General features: G+C 46.9%; 1 protein-coding gene across 10 annotated transcripts in view; it reads right to left on the reverse strand.

Annotated features, from left to right (window-relative positions):
* The window catches only part of KDM6B (lysine demethylase 6B), a 100,170-nt gene that overhangs the window by 49,150 nt on the left and 24,591 nt on the right, over nucleotides 1–26,429 (reverse strand). For 7 of the 10 annotated variants that reach the window (XM_089479595.1, XM_089479592.1, XM_089479594.1 and 4 more), the window contains one exon: nucleotides 6,687–6,831. The gene's annotated coding sequence lies outside the window, so the exon portion shown is untranslated. Of the gene's footprint in view, nucleotides 1–1,677; nucleotides 1,965–5,175; nucleotides 5,308–6,686; nucleotides 6,832–17,067; nucleotides 17,457–26,429 lie in introns of those variants that run through there. The other 3 variants (XM_089479596.1, XM_089479597.1, XM_089479598.1) reach the window with 3 other exon arrangements.

Genomic DNA, 26,429 nt, shown 5'->3' on the forward strand with positions numbered 1-26,429 from the left:
CCATGTCAATGGGAGAGGGTGCATGTGAATCTGTTGCAGTTTTTAGTTCAAAGTTTAAAGGAGCTATCCAAGGGGTGGAGCTCTGATGCCTGGAATCGTTTCCACACTTTGGATAACTTATGAAAAGTTCATAATTAAACCCCCAACAGTCCCCCCCCCCCCCCACATGGGTCCACTGACATAAAGGAAAATCTCTCTCTCTCTCTCTCTTACACACACACACACAAACACATATAGTGGTAAACTGGATACAACAATGCACAAATTCACCAAAAGAAAATACATGGAGTGGTGCCCAAAATCCACTGCAATAGAAAAAAAAGGAATAAATTCAGGGGTATGGTGGGAGTCCATGCACTGTTGAAAACTATGTGCCTACCAGGTGCCCTGGGGGTGGGGGGATTCTCTCTTTGGCTCTTCCTTCTTTACCCATGATGATCAATGAGGCAAAAACAACATTAACAAGAAACATGTCTTCACCAACAGAGGGCAATTGAGCACACCATGGGGGGGGGGGGGGGACCCTGACATTTTAGAGCATAACAGATACAGGAGGGCAGAGGTCCACAGAGGTGAGGACTGAAGGAATTCCCCTCTTCTCAGGTACAGCACTTGGGATTCCCAGGGAGTGAGAATCAAATTTTTAAGCCTTCCACACCTCAAAGCCCATCCCACCCCGATCTTGCTCGTTCTCGATTTGTAAAGCCCTCCCAGGAGTGTTAGATTACAACTGCCATCATCCTCATCCAGCAGAGGTCAATGGGAGTTGCAGTCTGACATGCCTGCCAGGCTGTGAAAGGCTACCATATCCTGTCAGTTTGCTATTGACCTATCCAACAGTGGAACAGAGAAAGACAGAGAGAGTGAATGTGGGAACAGGTAGAGAGTTCTTTAAATGAAATGGAGAAATAGATTTTGAGCAGAAAATAACCTTTTCACGCCAAACACACACACACACACACACACACACACACACACACACACACACAGAAGAGAGGAGAATATACAAACCAGTTCTGTCACATGTCAAGAGAGACAAGGCTGAGACTCAGGAAAATCAAACAAGACATACCTGAATCTCACTAAGAAAAATTATCTGGCCTTCTGTGGAATGGACAAAGGGCAGATCTAGACGCAAACACACACGAAGCACCACTGAAGGCCCCAGAGTTACAAAACAGACACTGAAGCACAACAGGAACGGGGTGGGGGCCAGAAACACAGAGTTTCATCACTGTGTGGCCCTAAAGAAAAATTGCAACACAAAGGTAGAAACCATGCAGCTGTTCACAGGAGCATCACAATGGGTGAAGACAGACTCACAGAGCTGCCACGGAGTCTCTCCCTCACATACCCAACAAACACAACCCAAACCTCTAAAAGACAGACAGTAATATTTCATATTGAAAAGGCAGGATCCTTATTGTAATTGTCAAAGGCACACAAATAAAGGCAGAAACTTTTCACAGTTTAAATAGCGACATGTGAGCACCACACAGGCCATGCGCAAGACACAAATAAACCAAGGGCTCTCTCTGTCCAGCACACTGGCACAGCAGCTCCCTCTCTTCCTCTCTCTCTTGGATCACACACAGAGAAAAGAGACCACAGAACACATACATCCAAAGCTGATGTGCACATGTATACCCTAATTCCACCCAGACAGCATGGCCTTACCTCCTGGCACACGAGGGGTGGCTGTGACCGTGTGAAAGAGAGGCGTGGTGTGGCCCTGCTTCAAAGCTGTCCACCGTTGTTGTCCCCCAGGGGTACAAAGGAGCTCCTGACCAGCAGAGGTGATTGAGCCAGAACGAGTGTGGTGTGTGAAACCTGTGTGTTCCTTGCCTGCCGGCTTGTCCTACTATCTTCTTTCCCCACCACCATCACCACCACGGCTGCCACTGTGTGGGGTTCGGGGTCCCTGCCAAGTCGGCGGAGCAGTGTGTGAGTGTGTGGGGGGTGAATTCCGGCCACAAGTGACTCAGCCCTCCTCTCCCCCCCCCCAAACTTATCCTGATTTAAAGGGCTGGGTGACATCATCATACACCCCCCCCCCCTGCCGCCGTTCTAGTTCCCTTCTCCACCCCCTCTCTCCTGCAGCATTGGCCTGCCTTGGGAATCCCAGACAACAGTCGCCTCCCCCTCACAGCCCCAACTGCCCGGCTTCCTTCCCTACAACTCATTCTGAGAAAACACAACTGCAGAAGCAGCAGCAACAATAACAACAACAATGCAGTCATACCTGCCGTCGCCGAGTGGGCTCCACATACCACACAATGGTAGGACCCATACAAACACACTCAGGCGCAGCACACAAAGGTACAGGACATTTTAAACAGAGACACATCCTTGCAACACACACCAAGAGCTCTCTGAGGGGACACCGCACCATCTCATGCCCTCACACCACGCAACAACAACACCCCCTCCCCACCTTCCCACAAATATACACTCAAAATTGTCCGCCAACATGTAACTCATGTACAAGGTTGGTGAACGTAAGCGGAGCAACGTCACGCAACTGATATCGCAGTTCGCAGCTCCGCTGTCTATGTATAAACACAGCAAAAGATAGCACAACAATGGCAGAGGGAGAGAGGGAGGCCCCGTGTCCTGGCACATCCCAGCTGCCTCCTCTTACACAATGCAGCACCACATGCTGACGAAATGGCCAAGACAAACGCAAGGAAGTGTGGATATCATTCACACAGACACACACACCCATCCTTTTCTTGCTCTCATTTCTAACCCACTCCAGATTCCTGGTTGTGTAAGGAACTGGTAGCAATATTTCCAAAGCAACCGTTAGGCAATTAAAAAGATGAAGACGACCATGACATGCCACGCAGATTGTGCCAGTTCCTGTCAGCGGCACCATCTTACGTCATTTGCCGAAGCTGTAACTGTTTCCCTGCTGGAAACAGAGTATTCAGAGAGTATTGAGAGTGTCCACTGGAGAGAGAACAATTCAAGGTCCCACACCTGCACCACTAACACAAATATACTAAAGAGAAGCATCAGAGGTGTGTGTGTGTGTGTGTGTATCTGTGTACAAAGGAGCCTTGGTTGCTCAGCACCCATGCAGGCCACAAGGTCAATCAAACTGGATAGACAATCCCACAATGAAGGAAGGTCTGGGTAAGACCTTTATTGTTGAGACAGGCATTTAAAACATTTTTTTTAAAGTCCTGAAGTTGGTGTATTGTTTCAAAGTGTATCAGTTTTTTGAAGTGATTTTATCTTTTTAAAACTTGTATTCTATTTTTAAATGAATGTTCTTTTAAATATTGTAATAGTTTAATGCCGTTTTAATTGTCTGTTTTGTAGGTTTTTAATTGTACTGAGTTTTTTAGACTGTAAGCTGCTTTGGCTCCCAGTCTTGGGAGGAAAGCGGGATTGATGATGATGATGATGATGATGATGATACTGTGTTCCTGCATGGCAGGGAGTTGGATTAATAAATAAATAATAATAAATTGTTTATTTATACAGTGGATCCTTGTTATACGCTGGGGTTTGGTTCCAAGATCCCCCGTGTATAACAAAATCCGTGTATGCTCAAGTCCCATTAAGTATAATGACATAGCAAAATGGTGTCCCTAATAAAAAATGGAACATCAAGGTAAATGTATACTTTTTTGGAACATTTTCAAACCGTGTATGCTTAAATCCGTGTATAAAAAATCCGTGTATAAGAAGGGCTGACTGTATACCGCTTTTCCTGGGATCAAAGCAGTTTACATTACTTAAAACTATGACCAAGGTCATAATACAGCATAAAAACAGTTAAGAAATAGAATTACCATTACAATATTAACAATTCAATAAAATTATCTAAAAATAACACAATTAGATAAGACTAAAAGATCAGAAATATTTACAATAACATAGTCCGGTTGGGGAGTATGGTCTCTAAAGAGAGTCGCGAGGGTAAGCTTGTTGGAAGAGGTGGGTTTTTAATCCCTTTTTAAAGGCTTCTAATGACCCGCTAGAGCGGATATCTTCCGGGAGTCCATTCCAGAGAGTGGGCGCTATAGCCGTATAAGCCCTCTGTTGGTTGTCGCCAGTCTCACCTTAGGATGTTCAAGTAACAGTTTCCCCGTCGTTCTGAGGGTGCGGGGCGGATTGTGTAGGGAGAGGCGTTCCCTCAAGTAACCCGGGCCCAAGCCATTTAGGGCTTTAATAACCAACACTTTGTATTGGGACCGGAAGCAAATTGGCAGCCAGTGAAGAGATTTTAACACAGGTGTTATATGATCTGATCTAGATGTACCAGTGATCAGTCTGGCTGCGGCATTTTGAACCAGCTGAAGCTTCCGAACCTGATACAAAGGTAGCCCCATGTAGAGCGCATTACAGAAATCCAAACAAGAGGTTACCAGTGCATGTACTACAATTTCTAGGTCCTTCCGATCCAGACAGGGACACAGTGTATCAGCCGAAGCTGGTACCAAGCACTTCTGGCCATTGCATCTACTTGAGATGATAACTGTAGAGATGGATCCAGGAGTACCCCCAAACTACGAACTTTGGATGGCTCTTGGGATCATTTCCAACTCCTAGGTGATTCTATGATTCTAATAATAAAGATGATGATGATAGCCCCAAAACCCTGAACAGCAGAGTGGCTAGATGCTGTCATATTTTTAAAAAATATGACATGTGGGTACAACGGTGGTAGTGCTCACATAAAAAGTCAGAGAGAGCCACAATGCAGTAATATGAGGTTCTTCACATGTTCAGCAGTTATTCTAGAATCATAGAGTTGGAAGAGACCCCAAGGGCCATTAAGTCTAACCCACTGTTGTCAAGCCAGGTGTACTCCATCCTATATCTGTGCATTTCTTTTTTTTTTTCTGCCTAAGTGAACCTTACATTCTCAGCAATGATATCTTGACTCAAAGAGAAGGTGGAGAAACACGAGAGAGAGAAAAAAGAGCATGGGGATCATGAAAGCACACACACACACACAAAAATAACTAGAGACTTATTGGTCCCAACAACAATACACCCCCAGAATCAACTCTTGGAAGATGAATAAATAAGTAAACCCCATTGATTTGACATGTCTGTTTTAGTGGGGTAAATAATTCAGGACCCTGCCTGCTGCTGAACAGAAATGGCCCCACGGTCCGCTGCTCTTGAGGGACGTAAGGGTTAACAGCTTCTCCTCACCCAGTAACAGGGATCTATAGCAGTGGTATTCAAAGTCCGGTCTGTGAGCCATTGGCTGCCGCTCTGCGGTGAGGTTCCAGGACAGAAAGAAACAGCTGCAGCCAGTGAGCACAAATACAGCACACGTTCCTTCTGTGAAATGCAGAACCCAAACACAAAATGTTGGGGAGGGAATCAGGTGGGGCTCACAGGCAGGAAATAAAGGGATGGAGAAATTGGGGATGGGGCAGGGATGTGGGGAACATCTGTGGGCCCACAAGAGAGAGACCACAAAACGTGAAGGTTTGTGCTGGGGTTAACTGTTCCTCACTCCAACAAGGAGCCTTTTAAGGTGACAGTGGCTGCAATTGGGGGAGGCGCTGTGTATGCATCACACTCTCAACCTCCTCCTTCTGCTCATAGATATGCAAAGGACCTCCCTCCACGTCCTGCCCTTGCCCCCTCCCACTCTCCCCCCCCAGTGCCCAGCTGCTAGGCAGGAGGGGTGGGGAGGAGGCCCAGAGCCCTGGCTCAGCCCCTCCAGCAGCAGTAGCAGTAGCAGAGGGCAGACATCAGGAAGAGAACAAGGGAAAGAAGGGGAGGGAAGGAGGAGAAAGACCACTGGGTGTGTGTGCGCGCATGTGTGCCCTACGTCCTTGTAGGCTGTGACGTCTACATGAGCATGCTTTGTCTCTTCAAGCATGCAGACACTGGTACAACAGCACTTGAGCAAGAACACAGCTTTCTATAAGCACTCCTATATTTGGGGATGTAAGAAAGCGCATTTCGGCCCCTCAAGCTAAAGCAGAGCATGCCTCCCACCAGCGCCCATTCTGAGCACTTGCTGCCTGATCCATGGACAGAAGGAGAGGCAGACACAGCTTCATCATGCCTAGGCCCAGAGGAAGATTAAAGGCCCTCCCTCCATCTTAACAGCTACCACCCTGGCCTTAGAGGGAGAGAAGAGCTGGCAGTATCTGTTGGATTTGCTCCCCTTTCCCCACTGCCATTCCCTTCTCCTTTTGTGTCATGTCTTTTAGACTGTAAGCCTGAGGGCAGGGAACTGTCAATCTGCTCTGAGAGACTTTGTGGCTGAAGAACAGGGTGTAAATACTCTAAATAAAATAAATAAATAAATAAATAAATAAATAATTTTTTCACCACCATCCCTTAAGCTTTCTTGATAGTCCTCCTCAAGCTGGTGTCCTCCAGATGTGATGAGCAATACACAACCTGGTTGTGAGATTATGCAAATTATAGTCCAACTGACCTGGCAGTTGCAGATAGCTTGGCCTAAAATTTCATTTCAGAGTGGAACACATTACCATCCGCTCTTCCCAAAACATGCCAAACCTCAGTCATCCACCCCTCCCCACCCCAATATGTCCATCCTGCTCCTTCCATTGCTGTGAATAAAATAGCAACAAGCATTATAACAGCAGCAGTGAACAATACAGAAAACTGAAGTGGAAAGAAAGGAAGAGAAAGAAGCATGCAAATTCAAACAAGGCCCAACAATGCCACACACTCACCAAAGCGGGGGTCTGCCTGTCACGACTTTCTCATGGGCTGACTCCCCCGCCCACACCGGACCCATGCGGCGTTCTGGCCCACAAGGTGCGGCTGGCGGGGGGGGGGGGGTATGGCTATGCTCCAGCCATGGTGGATAACCTAATCCTGTGGAGAAAGAAGGAAAATGGTGTGTTAAATGGTGTGATCTGTACCCTTGAGACTAAAATATAAATATATACACACACACAAACACAAAGGCACACATTCATTTAGGTTTCACATTTCACACTCCTCTTTGTAGGAAGAGATGAACAGTCCCCCCCCCCCCACTCATCCCATTTGCACACTACTTTCTCACACGCTTCAGCTGCCATGCTCCACACTATACACATATCATGCGACCATGACTGTACAAGATTGCATCAGGTCAGGAGAAGAAAATGCACAGCCAAACACAGTCTGGGAAGGAAAAGGATTTTACATGGAAGGCACTGGCCATCAACCTCATATCCTTGAAGAAAACTCCTTTAACAATTGGTGCACAAACTATCCGGGCCTTCAGTGGCATTGGGAACAAACCACCAAGATGATACTTGACCAACCGATGTATCTCCGTACCATCAAAGCCTCCCTGTTCCGTACAGCCTGCAAATGGTCCCCCTCTGACCAATTCAGGCCTCCATGTTGCCACTGTCAACACTACTGTTAGCTATGCCAAAGCTGTGAGATGCTGGGTGTTATCAACTCTGTAGTAGGAACAGCTGTGACTTATCGGAGCACAGATACTAGAGCCCATGGTACACTGTATCTCAGCTTCTCCTGCTTCCAGAAGGAAGGGCTGGTGGCAAGCCAAACGCAAGTGACCCTGGAGGACTAAGGCAGGAAACCACTTGAACTCAGCTGCACCCTTCTCCAATGCAAGTCATGAGAGCCAGTGTGGTGTCATAGTCTGAGCAAGCTCAGAAACTATGCACTTTTTGGCCGGCAACTCTCAGCTTTCCTCACTACTGAATGTGCTGGCTCAGGCCGCTGGGAGTTACAGTGCAACTGCTCCAGCAGCATGATTCCCATCTCCAGCTGAGAATGTTGGATTGGGATTTGGGAGTTCCAGGTTCTAGTCTCCAAGAAACTGATTGAGGGTGACCCTGGGATAGTCAAATCTCCCTCAGCTCTGCCTTGCCTCACAGGGTTGTTGCGAGAAGAACATGGAGAGGAAGAAAAGCCACATATATTACCTTGTGTTCCCTGGAGAAGAGACAGGATTTAAATGTAACTAATGAATAAATAATAGGAATAAAAAAAATACCAGAGCCAAGTGGAGAAAGGAGGTGTGCTTATGCATGCTTAAGGTATTCAAAAGTTCTCTCTGCCAAAAAATAGCAATAAAAAAAAAATAAAACCTGACCCACTTGCCTGTCCTCTGCCCTCTGGGGCTGGGCCAACACCCAAAGCCAAAATACCCATTGCTCCAGTAAGCCTGCCCTGCTCTGAAGCGGCTGAGTCACCAGAATGTCAAAACTCTTAAAAAGAGAGAACCCAGAGGGGAGGTCAAAGGTGAAGACGTGGCGCTTTCTCGCAGCTTGTGGCAAGTAAAAAGCAGCACCGGAGCTTAGCTGGGACAGTTATTTTCATTACCCGTTAACAGCATTTCTAAACATTGCTAACATGTTGCGATGTTTAAAAAATATCTCAGCATGCTACTCAGTGTTACACCCCATTTTTTTAAAAAAAAGAAGAAAAAAACTCAGGACTGATAAAACTAAAAATTGTAAATCTTGATCAATGTGATCTGTGAAAGAAATTATCTTTAAATGCAAAACACTGCTTGTTGCACCAGTAACTTCATTCTCACTGTTTATGCTACTTTTTGAAATAAAGCTTCATTACCAAATTGTTTCGCACATGCACACACACACACACACAGAGTAACTCATTCCAGGTACCTGCTGTATGTAATTTATCAGTTTCAAGCTCTACATTTAAGTTCCACCTTTGTGCTATAGCAGGGGTAGACAATTTGTGGCCCTCAGATGTTAGGGGGCTGCAACCTCCAGCAGTCGCAAGGTTGAAGAATGCTGGGAGCTGCAGTCTAGTAACATCTGGAGAGCCTCATGATTCCCTCTCTGCCACAGACTTGCAGTGTGGTCTTGAGCAAGTCGCCCGTCCTCTCTCTCCCTGCCTCAGTTTCCCTTTCCACTTCAGCTTCAGTTCATCTGTAAAATGGACTGCAGGACAAGGATGAACAGAGAGAGCTCTCGTTAAAAGAAGAGAAATACAATCACCCCTTAAGTGACACAGTTGTGGGGTGGGAGGGTTCACAGAAGTGGTGCGTAGAGGATGGCGTCTCTGTCTTGAGGGAGATAAAGATCCCACTGTGTGGAGACAATGAACACAGAAAGGATCCGGACAAGGGGGCCCTTCAGAGCTGCCCACAGAGGCTGGGGAGACTCCTTCCGCGGGTGGGCGGCTGGGGGCTGAAGCAGCTGCAGCCAGGGCCAGAGTCTCTTCCCTCTCTCTATGTGGAGTAGAGGGAGGGACAACCCCATTTCCAGTGCTGCCTCCTTTCCAAAATACTTTCCACTATGGCTGCATCCGCACTGCAGAAATAATCCAGTTTGACCCCACTTTAACTGCCATGCCTCCATGCTATGGAATTCTGGGAAGTGTACTTTCTTGTGGCGCCAGGTCAAACCAGATTACTTCCGCAGTGAGGATGCTGCCTATGGGAGACTGGCTAGAGCTTAAGAGGGCTCCCAGAATTCCGAAGTATCCATGCCTCTGGGTTCTGCCCGGTTATATTCTGTCAAGCATCAGGTGTACTGATAGCATTATGTCAAAATAAGAATAACAACAGCAAAGTTACTTTCAGGAGGGATTCAGCTTCTAGAACATGGCCATATAGCCCGAAAAACCCACAAAAAACTATGATTTAGCTTCTACATGGCATTCAGATGTAAAGGCAGACCTTCCCTTCAGCCTCAGCCCTGCCTTGAAGCAAAGGAAGGAGCAACTGGAATACTTCTGACCACTGGAAGAGTGCCTTAAACATCAAAGGCATGAGATTTCACAGGTTGCAAACCAACCTCTTCCAGGTTTAACCTTTCATATTCCACTTCTCCCATTTGGACAGCTCAGAAATGGCACCTAGCTCCTTCAGATTTTACATAAGGGCTTATCTGCCCCAGAACTACACACATACTTATGCAGTCCGCTGCTTCGCATCCCTTTTATTGCAGAGGAAGCAAGTCACTCTAAATTTTACTCATCCATGCAACCAGAAGTTCTGAATTCATAATCAGTAAAGGAAAGAGGAACTTCCAGCTCCTTTGTTAATCCCTTAACCATTTATACAAAAGGCTGAAAAAGAAGGCTGGCTCTCAGGCAAGGTGCAAGGAACTAGTGACATTATTGTGGAAAATGTGGGTACTTTTACTTTACACACCGCAAAATTCCTTACTGCAGTGGTCTGTTTAAGCCAGCTTGGTGACCAAAGCTTCAGGAATCAAAGGGAGACAGTTATTCCAACTGTATTCACTCCAACACCATTATCTGCGGTGTGCATGTGCCTGATGTTAAGAACTGGGTGTCTTCAATCTTCTAAGCCTAAAATAAAGCGAGTTTACCCACATCCCATTTTGAAAATGTTCTGAACTATCACTTTGTGACCATGGCTAGAGGCAAAACTAGAAAAGAATCTAGGAGTTCCAGCACTCAAATACGCCATTCACTTAGTCCATACACCTCCCAACAGGTTCTTCTCGTTGTATGTGCAAATCTAAAATCTAAATGCTTATGTAATTTCTGGCACAAACTGTACTATCACAGTGTCTCAGATTGATAAAGGACAGTGGGGAATGTAGGGGAGAGGCAAAGGAAATGAAAGCAAAGCAAAGCAATGGGGGATTTGAGCTCACTGGGGAGCACACCAAGATCTATGCCACATGCGCTCCAGCTGGTGTCCTTTCTTGGTGATGCAAGAAAGGGCAATCACCTGCGTTCGGTGATGTAAAAGTTCCTTGGTATGGTGTAGGCAGCTTGAACTTGATGCAGGGTGAACTCACTGATATTCCTAACCCACAGTCAACACTCCTTCCTTCCCTGTGCAGCGCATTTTTCAGTTTCACAAAAGTCTTCATCAGAATTGAGGAAAAAAAGAGTTCTGTGACACTCAGAAGGATATCCTACGCTAACCTCTCAAGTGATCCACTTCATATATCTTTTATCTCCCATCTTTCAAGGTGAGAGTTTGGGAAAGTTACTGCACAAGAGGGAACTTTAGTCCCCACAAGTAACTTTTCCTAAGCTTTCTTTGCAATCAAAATGGTAAATGTTCTGGGGGGGGGGGGGCAGAAAAGAGCCCTGGAGGGAGGTGTGGGGTGGAGAGTTTGCCAACTAGCAGGATACCTTTGGACACAATAATAAAACTCTTCGACCTTGGGCTACTGCTCCCCCATGAAAGGCTAGTTTTTCTTGTTCTGAAACATGTTTCCCAGCTCAGAACACCATCTCCAGGGCCAGTGTTCCTCTGTCTGTAACCTACAGCAGGAACAGAATCAGCAGAAGAGCTATTAATTCACTCTCTTCCTCCTCCTGCTCCTCTCTCTCAATCCTCTAGATCCAAATTTTCAGTTACTGCTGACATTCCTCTAATTCTGCCCTCCAATGCTGGCACCTCCTGTCCCTGTATTACCTCTCTTTAAATGTGAATACTCACAGTCAGATATGGATGTGTTAGAACATGAGCATGCTGTGAAACCTATATTTTGCTAACCTCACACTGAATTTGCTCAATCACATAGACCTGTTTGTAACAGCATTCCTACCTCTTTATCTTTCTCTGGTTAGGCTTGACACCACTTTTAAAAACACACACTCTCAAGATATTTATATATGAATTCTTAGATGATGGTGATTTATGAAGAAGCCCATGGAAGACTGCCCAATGGACTGCTGGGATTTCTGCCCACAAACCATCACAGCTCTATGGTCATATAGCTGGGTCCCAGTGGAGGTTTACACAAAAATTGAAATTGGGAGGGGGGTGAGACAAGGGTGCATACAGTTGCAGCAGTTTGATACCACTTCAAATGTCATTACTTCATTCTACAGAACCCTTGGATTTATTGGTTTGGGGGTCCTGCCAATAAGATACTTCTAAATATTTCAACAAGCTACATATCCCAGAATTCCACAGGGGAGAGCCTGGTCAATTGAAGTGATATCAAGCTCTTGTAACTCTATAGAAGTGGTCCCCAAGCTGTGCTCTTTAAGGGATTTTGGGCTTCAGCTCCCAGAATCCCAGACTACTGGCAAACATAGCTGAAGCTTCTATGAGCTGAAGTCCAAAATCGCTTAAAGGGCACAGTTTGGGGAACATTGGTATAGATGCTCTCATGGAATCAGTTTCAGTTTCACTCTACCTTTCACAATATAGACAGGAGAAACTGCTTCCAGCCCTCATGGGGAGAGTCAGGGATTCACCTGGCAGGAACTGAATCACACATTATTCATTTCTATGTAGGGGAGGAGAGGACAAAAGCCACAGCTCACTAGTGACATTGATAGTACAACATGGGTGAAGCGCACCAGTGAAATCTATGCACATATGGAGCTCACTCGCAACTCCATTTCCACATCTTTTCCTACATGGAGGTGCTTTTTCCAGCCAAGAAAGGAAAACATGTGGGAGGTGACACAAAACATTTCCCACAGAGGGAAACATATGCCCAAATATGCACAATTTTTTTATCAGTAAAGCAATTTTTTTTGGGGGGGGAGGTATGTTATGAAATTTAAGTAGCATTGGGAAATGCTGAGCCATTTTCTTGTCTGGCTGAAGAGAAGAAATAGGAGTGGAGAACAAGAACGTAAAGGAAATAGTAAATACTATATCATGATCAAGGAAGAGCACACACCTGGCACACACACCCACACCCTAAAAGCAACCAACTTAAGAGAAGCCAGGGCAACCAGCAAACTATTCCAAAATATTGGTTGAAGGGGGAGAGTTAAAAAATCTGTTCATTGGGCATCTAAGGACATGGAGGTGGAGTGAGCTTTATTTGTATTTCAAGAATGAAAATGGGAGGTTCCTATTCTATAATGGACTGGGGTTAACAGAATAAATTGCAACAGGAAAAGAAAGCCAATGTACAGTCAAGCCCTCTGTATCCATAGATTTTTCATACATTGATTTAAGCATCCATGGTTTGAAAATATTTTAAAAATGTGTAAATTCCAAAAAGCAAGCCTTCATTTTGCCATTTTATACAAGGGACACCACTTTACTGAGCCACTGTATTTAATGGGACTTGAGTTATTCATGGTGGGGTCCTGGAACCAAACCCTATCGGATACCAAGAGCCCACTGTAGTTTCAAAAAAGGAGTTGGGGATTGTTCCCAGAAGCCACCAAAGCAAGATCCTAGAAAAATTACTTTTGGGTGGGTGGGGGAATAAAGCTACATTTTCCAGAATCCCACCAGCCAGCATGCAGTAACTATAACAATATTGTAACAATAAGTAATATAATATAATATAATGTGCAATATAAGTAACTGTAATTATATAGTAAGAACAAGTAATTGTTTCTATAAGAGGAAAGGTTGGAGAGGGGAATGAATGAGGTTTGCTCTTGGTTCTCTGTGCCTCTCTGGGTCAAGCCCCACTCTGTGGGTCACACATCCTTCCCAAACTGGAACACTTTCCCTTCACGCCCAGGGTGTTTCTCTCTTCCCTGGATTGCAACCGTGGGAAGAAGCAGAAATACAGCACTAGTGGGAACTACCTATCCTGGCGCAGAGGTATCCCCTTCGGACGAAACACCAAGGAATCCATTCCCACAGAACTGGGAATCCTGGCTTCCCTCCCTTCTTCCACCAATGCTACCTCACAAGCCAACACCTGACTCATCCACTCACCCCTTTTCATCAAAAATATAACCTACAACCATCTCCATTCTAAAACCCCATCTAGGAGAGGGCAAGCAGAGAACCCAGGAGTCCTGGTTCCCATCAGCCACTGCTGCTCTGAGCCAACCCACTAGGAAACCATGTGATGTGGGTGTCAGGAAAGCAGCAGCGGTGGGGGGGGGGGGAGAGAGGATATCCCCATTCATACCCAGGGACCATATTTTATGACCCCATATGACCCCCATCCCCCCCAAAACATCACCACTGTCAACTTTGCAGCTCCCCAATAACAAAAATGCAAACTTGGAGAGAATAAACCTGTGTGTGTGTCCAGTCACCTTTCGAATCACTGCCCCGTGCAGCTGACAGTGCCTAAAGTCTAATCTTTTATCCATGGAAGGTTAACAACTTTACTAAGATAAGGCAGTCCTCAATCAGACAGACAAGCCCCTAGTCTCACCTTTACAAACCAAAAAAATACCCCCCCCCCCAGATTTCAAGGGGATCAAGTATACTATACAACAAAATATGTAAGCAAGCCGTGGGGCAAGTGTGTGGGGATGGAAGGAATCTAGCGGCTCCTTTAAGACTAACTGATTTATTTTAGTCTCAACAAATCAGTTTTTAAAGGTGATTCCCCCCCCCCCCCCCCGCTTTTCATGCTGAAACACAGAGACAGGACTATATCCTTGAAAACAAAATGCATGCATAAAAATAAATAAATAAATAAATCAGAAAGCCCCACTGCTTTGTCTCACCTGCACCCTTCCAAGGCAATCTCCTTTTTTTTCTGGGCTGGAAGAAGCTGCCTTGCCTGACCCGTTTGTCATCCGGTTGGTTAATGCCACCCTCCTGAGAGCACACCTAGCCCGTCTCACCTGGGCAATCTTAAAGGGCCAGGCACACAGTGTGAGGAAAGGGTCTGACAACAGAGAGAAGGTTTCCTTGGTGTAAGGGGTGATGGTGGTGGTCCTCCTCCCCTTGTTCCCATCATCAGCTTCTCAAAAATTGGTAGCCATCTCTCCTTTCCGCCCCTCTCTCTTGATATACACATATAGCTGTCCCAAATCATCTTGACACCAACCTGCCCCCACTTCAAGAGTGAAAGTCTGATTGCGATTATTCAGCGGTACCCAAAACACACATGCTCAGAAGCCCTCTTGACTTTGTTAGTGCTTTGCATTCATTAGGGCCAAGCCCAAGCCAGAAAATAAGCATTCTTTGAAGATGCCAGCGAAACATCAGGAATAAACTCTTCTAGAACATGGCCACATGGTCCGAAAAATCCACAAAAAACCCGGAAAGTAAATTCCATGATCCTAAACAAACTGAATTTCAATTGCTTGATGTATAGACCCAAATTATCTTTAAATCTTTCTCTTGCCACCCCTCTATTTAAAAAAACCCCTCAAATTCATATGGATTGTGTTTCAAAACCCAGCTAGCAATCACCTGGAATGCTACTCCCCTGCTGCCAACTCCTGCCAAAAAGGGGTGCGCAAGGGAAAGCTAAAACGTCTCACCCGACTTCTGTGCCCCCCCCCACCATCCACAGCTTATGCCATATTGCAATCGGACCCTTCATGTAGATCCCTAGCTTCTCATCCATGGCCCATCCATCATTCCAAATCTTTCTGTATCTTTCCATATCTACTCCACCTCACCCTCACCTCCCAAGAGAAGCCCAAATGACATCCCATGCTTCAATGATTGTCCCACAGTTCTGTCCAGTTCAAAAAATGCTCTTAAATCCACATTTTCTTGGTTGACAAAAGCATCAGCATCTTCCAAAACAGGATTAAATCTGCATCCGCACTCTCAACACAGGAAGGCGCACAACTTTCTTCCTGGCCCCCAACAGCCTTCCAAAACTCAATTCCTACTTCTGTCACTGCTGTTCAGAACAAACTTGCTCTGTTCATCTCAGGCACTCTCCCAATATTTGCATGCATACACCTCTGCCTATAAACATATGCATCCCCGTATTCTAAATGCAACAGCTCCCTCAAATTAAAAAAATCTAAGTAATCCTCCAGATTTGTTATGGATTATTTGCTCTCCCCTTTTTTCTGCAATATCCTTTTTGCAGTGTGTGTGTGTGTGTGTCATTAAAATAAAAGAAGATTTAGGGTACAGCCCACATTGCTACGCTAGAGTTTGTGTGCAAAAGTTGAGCAGGACCATAAGCCACCACACTCTGCCAAATTTGTCTCCCCTGACGGCAGGAAAAGACATCAAGGCAGCCAATACCCAAGGGTCTTTGCAATTCTGCTCCAGACTCCCATTCCTATCTAGGACCTCATGCAGCAGTGACTCAGTCCAAATCCATAAGGGCCAGGTTCAGTGTAAATGACAAGGCTTCTTCTCCCCCATTTATACCAATGAGGAAAGGGCTGCCCCCCAGAAATTGGGGTCTTCACTTCCAAGAAAGCTGGGTCCCCTGTCTCTACTTCACCGCTGGCGGAGAGTGCTGAAGGTGGCTACACTCGTACAATTAGAGTGAGACATGGACAATGCAACCGGCTCCAACTTGGCATCCAGATGTCTATCCCAGTGAGTTCTGGTCGCAGTTTGGCCTCAGCTGTTAGGATTGGAGACTCCGGGATGACTCCATGTGCACCTCGATCCACACACCAGAACTTTTATCTGTGACCTCCAGCTGCCTGAGTGTGTGGTTGTGGGAATGTTCAGCCCCAGCCAGGTCCTGACATCCAGCAAGGCGATGGTGATGACACAGTCACCTGCGGTAGGATTTTTGGGTGGGTGAGGGTCTCAGCGACCTCCAACCCATTTTTCCACACCAGATGTGGGCGACGTGGGTTTGGGGGGGCCAGGACTGACACCAGAGAGGCTTAGCCCTGGGGTTCTGATTTTGATTTCCTTTAGCACAACTGAAACAGGTCAGTCAAGTCCAGTTTGTCCATCTCTGAAGATTTTCTTCTTCTTCTTCTTCAAAAGGCGAAGAGGCTCTGCTCAGATCCCACAGTGGTAGCAGCAGTGGCAGGGCTGTCTTTGCTGCTGGAAGAATGTCCGTCCATCCATCTTCTGTCCGAAACCCGGGCCAGCTGCTCCGCCTTCTGTTCCTTTTTTAAAGGTCCCTCTTTTGGGTTGCATGCGAGGTGAACAGGGAGGCTGGGAGTGGAGTGAACCGTCGGCTGCTAGGCCTGTGCCAGACCGGGTTCCCTCACCCCAGTCCTCCGCTTCTCTACTCACAGCAGATAACAAAGCCAGGAAAAGCAGCCAGAAAGACCTTACAGCCACACAGGCACACACACCAGCTCTCCCCTCTCCAGCCACACACAAGCTGTGTGGGTCCTCTGTCCCCCCACCACCACCAACACCACACACACACACACACATCAAGCTAAACAGCTAGAGATCCCCCCCAAACTGTTCCAAGAAAAAAAAAGGGGGGGGGTGAACCACACAGACATCAAGGGGGTGGGTGGGGGTTCAGAGAAAGAAAGATTTGGAGGAGAAACCAACATTACCTGCAGAAAGGGAACTGCTAAGGTTTTTTTTTGGGGGGGGATATGGGAAAGAGGACTCCGTTCGTCAGGATCTCCCCACAGAAGAACTGGGAGAGAAATAGGAGGAAAAAAATGGTAAATTTTCCAATTTAAAAAACCCCACAGGGAAAAGACGACCAAAAAACAAAAACAGAAAAACGAAAAAAATTCCAAAGGGCACCAAAATAAATTTTTTTTTGTGGAAAAAAAATATGGCCAATCTTGCTGCTTTTGGGGGAGCGGACTTTAGTGCCAACTAGGATAAATCCACAGGATTCGGCGGCGTTGTGAGCTTTCTCCACTAACTCCCTTCTCTTGCACACTCGATGGCTGGCTGGCTGGCTGGCTTGCCTTAGCTCGCTTGCCCCCCCCTTCAGTCTCTACTCAAACAAAGAAATGAGGGTTGTGTTCCGTGCCCAACCCCCTACTCGCCCCCCCTTCCCCAAGCCCAGACATACCTCCTCCCCCTCTTCTTCCTCCTCTCCCTCCCTTTCCGGCTTAAAAAAAGACAGGCTGACTTCCATGTTCCCAGCTCACATGCTCTCATGCGCAGGCAGGGGAAAGGAGAAGAGAGAGCCCACTGCTGGAGAAGGAACACAAATGTCTCTCTCTCTCAAACACACATACACACAGGGAAGGAAGGAAGGAAGGAAGGAAGGAAGGAAGGAAGGAAGGAAGCCAGGAGAAGTGGACGGGACTGAGAAGTGGGGTTACTGGATGGATACTGGAAGAGCAATGCACTTGGATGCTCTCTGGGTGTGTGGGGGTGTATGGGGCTGGGAGTGGGAGGTTGTTGTTCAAGGGTGGTTTGGGAAAGAGGGGAGGGGGCTTGCTGGAACAAACAGGTTTCCTGGGAAGGAGGGCACAGAGCAAGAGAGGCGTAGGGATGGCGGTGGTGGCATGAGCGGCTGGACTGAAAAGTCGGGTTCAGATAGGGCCAGGCTGGATAGGGAGGGAGATGTCTAAGGAAGGAGAGAGATGCTTCCATGAGAAGGAGGAGAGATGGCACAGAGGCAGAGATTGGGGTGTGGATGGGATGGAAGGGGGGGATGGAAAAAATGCATGTAGGGGAAGCTGTTTGGGGTTTTGTGTGTGTGTGTATGTGTGTGTGTACTGACAAACAAGACAGGTGGTTAGAGCAGAGGATGGATAGGAGGAGGATGGATGGAAGTCGTCTGGATGCATTTAAAATTTTCAGATAAATAGATCCCACAGAAACCTGCCTGCACAAGATGGCTTATTTCATATCTGACTTTCTCTTACCGAGTGCCAGTCGTTCTTTCCAATGTCCAACTTAAATCTGCATTCCTGTCATTTATTCCCACAAGGTACTATAACTTATTCTGGTGGGCAGGCTGCAATATGCCCAGTCTACTTTCCCAAAGTCCTTTATCTGCCAGTTATTTGTGCATGCTTATTATTATTATTATTATTATTATTATTATTACCATCACCACCACTATTGTCATCATTACCATCAATCATCTATGACCACCAGTACCATCATAAAAAAAATTATATATCTAGACCTATTCTGCTTTTTCTTTTGAAAGATTTATCTTTCTCTGAACCCTTCCCAGGTATGTCCACATCCTTGACTTAGGGCAGGTGTAGGGATCATGCATTTGCAGCCCTCCAAATATTGTAGAACTGCAAAGCATTCCTCATCACTTATTACCCTGGCTAGGGATGCTGAGAATTGCAGTCCAACAGCACCATGGCAGCTATGTGATTCCCATTTTTCAGGGCATATATACACTAGACTAGACAGTTTGATACCGCTTTAAGCATTCTGGCCTCATCCTGGACAATCCTGAGGTTTGTAGTTTGGTGAAGGACTTACTTAGAATTCCCTGCTAGACAGGAATAATCCACTCCCCTGAACTACATAATGCTCTCTCAGTACCTCAACAATTCCAAAGGTTTTGTGGGAGGTAGCCATGGCAGCTGAAGTGGTACCAAACTGTTATAACTGTGTAGTGTAGATACTGCTATCCTAAAAAAAACAAGGAGAGAAATAAAAAAATTAAAAATTCCAGAATTCTACAACTAGCTGAGGCTGGCAGAAGGACATATGTAAAACATAAGACCCATTTGCTACATGCCACCATTTAGGTAATATACATTGGTCAAAAAACAAGACAATGTGGGTAAAGGATATGGCCAGGATGCTTGAGGGGCATCATTTGTCTACAGTGGCTTGTCTACAGGAAGACAATGCTAACCAAAGGATGACATTGTTGTACATACGTAAGCCTGGATAACACAATCCTGAAATCTCTAAGGAAGCACAAAGTGTCAAGGGACAAAAACTACACACCCCACTGGCAGGTCAACTAACATGGTCAGTACCTTCGTCCAATGCAGACTGTCATCCCACTGAGCCCTGGCCAAATGAGCAAGCTGGAGCTCCTGTTCTGGCCCCTGTTTGATAAGCAAAAGGGACTGAGGACAATGAAAAGACTGCAACTTGTCCCTGGCTGCAGTTGACATGTACATTCAAGTCAACATTTGACTTATAGTAAGCATCTCTTAGGGTTTACTTGGCCAGGTTTATTATTCAGAGGTTTGTCAATGCCTTTCTCTGAAATGGTAATTTGCCCAAGGTAACCCTGAGGGCTTCCATGGTTTAGCAGGGATTTGAAGCCTAGTATTCCAGAGCCCTAGTCCAAAACACAAACCGCTACACCCTGCTGTCTCTCCAAAACTAAGCATACCACTATTATTTATTTATTTATCATCTTGCTTTCCTCCTGCCATGGATTCCAACTCCTAACAGAGAAGGTTCATGGGGACTAGTCTCTTGGCCACTGGATCAACCTGTCCCTAGAATTCCACAAATTCCATTCTGGCACAATGATTATGGAAGTCAAAACCTTCAGTTTGTGGCCTTAACAGACCCATGACAACCAGTGGCCATGTGGCTGTTTCTTCATTGCTACTCATGCTGGCTGAAGGATTCTGGGAATTTTTCTCCAAAAAAGTGGACCTTTCCCCCTCTCAAGCCCTCATTTGCAAGCAGAGATTTCTTCCTGCAATGTGCCAGCCAAGCCTAGCTGTCTTTCCACAATTCCCCCTACACAGCACAGGGGAAGTCCCCTCTGTGTGGCCAGCCAGTAAGGCTGCAGTGGGAAAACTGAATCCAGTGCAATCTCCCATACCACCAAACATCCCACAAAGCGGATTTCACCCTGCTCAAAACACAGATGGGGAGACAGATGGCTCTTCTCTCTCTGTTCCCCCCACCCTTCTGAATCAGGGCTGGCAAGGGCTGCAACGGAGACGAAAACTGAATGCGAGAGACACTGAGAAACCAGGGGATGTGGGTTCGAGTTCCCCACCCACATACCGCCAACATCTCTTTGGTGTACCCCTTCTGCTGCATGGTGAAGCCACCTACTCTCACACCCTTAGCTCTCCAGTTGCAGAGAAAAGAAGAGGAGTGGGGGGGGGGAGGAATAATTGGGATACCCATCTGATGCTATACTCACCTAAAATAAAGATCATATCACAGCTTTGCAAACTGTAAGTGCTACATAGAGAAGGAGCAGCAGTGGTGTGTGTCCTCATCTCAACTCCTTAAGATGCATGTGCATATATTTGTATGTGACTGTTATGTACAAGAGGGAGCGAGGACTGGGCAATGGCATCCAGGGCTTACAGCATTGAGTCTTTGATTGGCAAAGACTCTAACACAGGGGTAGGCAACCTTTTTGAGCCGGGGGCTGGGCTGCTGTCCCTCAGACAACTGGGGGGCTGAACTCAAAATGGCGCCCGGAGCGGCGAGGAAGCTGCGGCGGGGCCGGTAGTCGGTGGCAGGACCGGGCTGGGGCCGGTCCCAAGGCCTCGCCGGGCCGGATGCGGCCCGTGGGCCGTAGGTTGCCAACCCCTGCTCTAACATCATCTTTAACACACACACCTTTCCCTTTAATTTCCCTTATTCCCTCTGAATTTAGCTGTGACCCTGCTGACCCCCAGGAGCCAGAGGGGAAATGGATTTTCCCCAACACTGGTGGACTATTCTTACGGTAATGCAAAACATTCCAAGGCTGGCTTGGTCTTGAATAGACAGTTAAGTTCCATTAACCTTACAGAAGACTTGGCTCATGCAGGTGAAAACCATTATGCCTTGCTTTGTTGACCTGGATCAACACAGCTGCTTATATTTGGGGAATTCTCCTTGTAGGTACGCAGATGGATGTGAGGAGCTATCATGATGACAGCTTGCATTTTGAAATTTACCATTATGCCACCGAAGTGGGGCAGCATCATGTATAAGCTGAAGAATCACAGGGAGAGATTTCAGATTTCATGAAGGCATAAAAGGGGCTACTAGTTCTGAGAGCTATCTATAACCTCTATCTTCAGAGCCAGTATATCTGGGTATGTCACTTATCCAGAACACAGGGTGGCATAGTAGTTTGAGTGTTGGACTATGGCTCTGGAGATTCCCTGCTTGACCTGAAACCCACTGAGTACCCTTGGGCAAGTCACATGTTCTCAGCCTCAAGAGAAGGCAATGGCAAATCTCCTCTGAACAAATCTTGCCAAGGAATTTCTATGATAGGTTAGCCTTACGGTCACCATAAGTCAGAAATTACTTGAAGGCACACAACAGCAACAACAACAAAAACCACTCATGGAGTTCCCAGAGGTACCTGTGAGCAAATGGGTGCCTTACTAGGCTTCTGTCAATGCTACACTAATGGCCACAAGTGGGTTAGTTGCTCCATTTGGTGTTTATTTACCTCCTAAGGCTGAGCAGAGGATTCCTGCCCCCTGTATACTTGTAACTTAGAATCATAGAGTTGGAAGAGACCTCAAGGGTCATCAAATACCATGCAGAAACTCACAACCAACGCACTCCTGACATATGGCCATCCAGCATCTATTTAAAGACCTCCAAAGAAGGAGAACCTGGTTAGCTCTGTGTACTTATGCACCTCAACATGGATGAGAAAGAGGAAGGGGTGGAAGAAAGAGCATCATCTGTTACTCTACCTCAGGCAGTAAATTATCTTGGTCAACGCTGCACTGACGTGAACCATATTCCAGGATAACAGGCAGATGGAAAAGAAGCCATTATAGTCATGAGGAAAATGCCACCTATACCTGCTCTGCTCACAACCAGTCAGCTTTCTTTCTGGATTACAGTTCCCAGAAAGGCATCCCAAAGGCATCAGATCTCATCTGAACTTGGAAGCTAAGCAGAGTCAGCTCTGGTTAGTACTTGGACAGGAGCCTGCCAACAAATGCCAAGTACTGTAGGCTACATTTCAAGGGAAAGAACGGACAAAACCACCTCTGAGTATTCCTTGCCTAAAAAAACCCTAGAAAATTCAAAGGGTCACCATATGTCAACAGGCAACTTGAAGGCGTGCACACACATAATTCCCAGAATCCCCCAGCTAGCACTGCCAGCTACTTCTGCCCCTGATCTGCCCACAAAGGACCCCCGTTTCTTCTGGACTACAACTCCCAGAATGACCTGCACACAAATAGTTACATTTCTCCTGGATTACAACTCCCAAAATCCCTTAGCCAGCATGGTCAGGTGTCTCTGCTACTCTGCTCACGGCTTAATTTTTTAAACTACAGATCTCAGAATTCTCCCAGTGCTGCCACGCTGGATTCTGGGAGATGTAGTCCAAATGAGTAACCCTTTCCCCAATTTCTACTCCCTAAGCCTCCAAGGGCCAAAGCTAACAAAATGAATTTCAACACGGAGAAATATAAGGTTCTACAAGGGCAGAAAAAATGAAATGCATAGCTATAGCATGGGGGACACCTGGCTTAAGGAGATTTATACGTGTGAAAGGGATCTAGGAGTCCTAGTAGAACACAAGTTGAACATGAGTCAACAGTGTGATGCGGCAGCTAAAAAGGCCAATGCAATTTTAGGCTGCATCAATAGAAGTATAGTGTTTAGATCAAGGGAAGTAACAGTGGCGCTGTACAGACCGGCGCTTTGCGCCGGCCTGCACGCGTACTAGGGTTGCCTCGGGGCGTCCTTTCCAGATGCCCCGCAACCCTAGTACGTTGTAATGGTGGTGCCCATTCTACATGGGCGCCGCCATTATGACGTCACAACCAGGCCGCCTCCAAACGGAGCAGCGCAGACTTGATGTCCTGGCACTGCTGAAGGGTGCCTGTGGCGCCCTTTCCGTGGCACCGGAAGGATATCCATTTTGGAGCTCTTTCCTAGGTTTGTGTCGCTGGCACAGCCTTTACACAGCTGCACCAGCAACACATCCCTTTCCTCGCTGCTGTCGGGGTGTCCTTGGGGCTTGAAGCCCCAAGGACACCCCTTTCCAGGCTGCAGGGAAGCGGCCTTTTGCCACTTCCCCGCAGCCTGGAAAAGTGGTAGATCGGGGCCTCAGGGCTGCCGCTGTAGTAGCTGAGGCCCCGATCCGTCGGGGAAAGGGGCGGGTGCAGGCCGCCCCAAAGGGGTGGTCTGTACACCGCCAGTGCCACTCTATTCTGTCTTGGTCAAGCCTCACCAGGAATATTGCATCCAGTTGGGGGTACCACAAAAGGATGTTGACAAACTGGAGGGTGTCCAAAGGAGTGCCACCAAAATGGTGAAGGGCCTAGAAATCATGCCTTATGAGGAAAGACTTAGGGAGCTGGGGATGTTTAGCCTGGAAAAGAGAAGAGGTGACATGATAGCCTTTTTTAAGTATTTGAAGGGGTGTCACATTGAGGATGGAGCAAGCTTGTTTTCTGCTGCTCCAGAAAATAGGACCTGGAACAATGGATGCAAGCTACAGGAAAAGAGATTCCACGTAAACATTTCCTGACAGTGAGAGCTGTTTGACAGCGGAACGCACTCCCTTGGAGGGTGATGGAGTCTCCTTCTCTGGAGATCTTTAAACAGAGTCTGGATGGCCATCTTTTGGGGGTGCTTTGATCATGAGTTGGACTGGCTGACCCTTGGGGTGTCTTCCAACTCTATGGAGTTTATCACATGGAAGGGAAAATGAGATTTAAACTGAAAAAACCCGCAAAAGCAAAATGATTATCAGACGACGTCCAGATGAACACAGCATTAACCTGGACAGAAGCTAGAAAAGACATGCAAAGGTGCAACTGATTTTCAGACAAAGTTGGCATTAAAGTGCATTAACGTGACATCAGCCCAGACAGAAAGTTGACAAAACGCGATTCTTTTCACTTTTGGAAAATCCTGAAAGTAAAAAGTGGCTGGTTTTTCTCCACTCTCTGTCCAGGTTAATATCGCGTTAATGCTCGTTAACCCCGACTTGTCTGAAAATCAACCCCGCTTTTGTGTATCTTTTGGGGGCTATTTTAGGGTTTTAAATCCCATATCTGCAAAGGATACCTCTCGTGTGATAAACTCCTATGATTCTACTGAGAAATCCTAAACTCTCTCTGTGAACGTGGCCGGTCCAGGAAATGAAATGAACACAGGCAAGCAAGGAGGAGGGAGTTTCCCTCTTCTCCTATCAAGGCAGTTCAGTGTCCTTATCAGCCACCAGAGATGGTGTGCCTCTGTGTGTGTGTGTGTGTGTGTCCATAAGCATGCAAGAGAGAATGTGTGTGTGCGCTCCAGTCCAGCTCCTTTCTCTACACTGCTTCCCCCTCCAAAGGGACTTTTCCAGCCGCCCCCAGCAGGGATCAAGCATTTGTGACTGACCCAGCCAACATTTGGGAACTGGGGAGAGAAGACAGATGGCTTTTCCAACAGGGAAACATGCTTGAGAGCTGGGAGGAAGGCAGTATGGCAGGATTCCATAGAGAGAAGCTGGGAGAGGGGGAAGAAGAGGAGGGAAGAAGGGCAGTGGCACCTAGTGGGTAAGAGGACGCACTGGGAGGGGATTCTATGTTCTGTGCAAGCCACACTTTGACCTGGGTGAGTCAGGACATTACTGAGCAGGTGTGTGTGTGTGTGTTGTGTGTCTGCACATGTGCAGGAAGCAGGCCCTTCCCCCCATTCCTTGCAAAACCGGATGAAGATCTGCAATTCCACCCCCACCCCAGCCACTCCCAACAGCAAGCAAGACAGGTCCCAGGGGGGACCTAGGGAATATTTATAGCTTGAGCTTGAATGGAGAGCGGAGAAGGGGGTGTTACCCAGCAACTGCCGGAGGGCACGCGCTGAGGCAGCGTAATCTTCTGTGACCTTTCACCCCAACTCTGGCCACAGGAGGGCGGCGGCGGTGCAAGGGGGAGATGCGGAGGCACTGGGGCAAATGGGAGAAAGAAAGAAAGGACCCAATTTCAATCTCTTTCACTTTTTTCTTTCTTCCACATAGATGCCACCAGATACGTCACTACTCCTCAAGTTCTTGTACCCCTTTACCACACACCCCACTATCCTAACAACATCAGGGCACCCTCCGAATCACAAATAGGAACACCCTCACCACACTACATCTGGACAAAATCAAGACTCTCCCTATCTTTCTTCTTAAGAGTTGGTCTTATTACTGGTGACTTTTCCCCAGTTGATGAGATTTTATTTAATTTTGGTTTTGCAATAGATGAATCCCCTCCTTGGCCTCTGTGCATACTGGGAGGGGGAAAGAACAAGGCAAAGGTGGAATTTGCAACCTGCCTGGAGGCGCAAGATACACAGGTGCATGGGTGTCCTTCTAACCCTGCAGGAGTTGTTGACAATTTCCTAGTAAGGCACTGAAACTCTGACCCACATACCCACTTTTGCAGCTTCCAACTGGTGTGTGTTTCCCCTCTTGCTCTTTCTTTCTCAATCTCTTAACATGATCTGCGAAGCCGCCACAACGCCACCCCCCTTCCCTCCCCGCAATCGTCTTCCTTGCTGATTTCAGCCAGAGAGTTCAACCCAGGACAAGCAAACAGCAGACGTTATATAAGCTGCTTGCAAAGACAACACAAGGTGGAGATGCGGGGGAAGTCTGGGGTGGGGGCAGGCGGGTGCATCGGAAGAGAAAAGGTGGATGGCGGAGGGAAGGAGCCTTAACAACGCTTCCCCTGGTGAGTCACAGCCATGCCTGCCACCAATCTCTCTTCCAAGGGGAAACCAGGACTCCTGCTTCTAAGCAGGGCCTGCTCCAACATCCACTCAGACCCCCCGCAACAAAATGTAGGCATCCTTACCCACTCCCTCTTTCCTGAAAAATAAAAATAAAATTACCCCCTAGGTGCCACTGCCCTTCTTCCCTCCTCTTCTTCCCCCTCTCCTAGCTCCCTCTCCTGCATGCTAATGTACAGCTTTTCAATCCCCTCTTTTTGTCTTTTACAAGAATCAGAGGTAGGGAAAGGGAAAGGTAGGCAGCCGAGAGATGCTAGAAGCCATCATTTCAGGAGTTGTCTCCCAGACTGGAGGCCAGCATGTTCATCAT

This window comes from Sceloporus occidentalis, unplaced genomic scaffold (assembly GCF_023333645.1).
Source record: "Sceloporus occidentalis isolate IW3139 unplaced genomic scaffold, rSceOcc1.0.p SCAF_14, whole genome shotgun sequence".
Taxonomy (NCBI): Eukaryota; Metazoa; Chordata; class Lepidosauria; order Squamata; family Phrynosomatidae; genus Sceloporus; species Sceloporus occidentalis.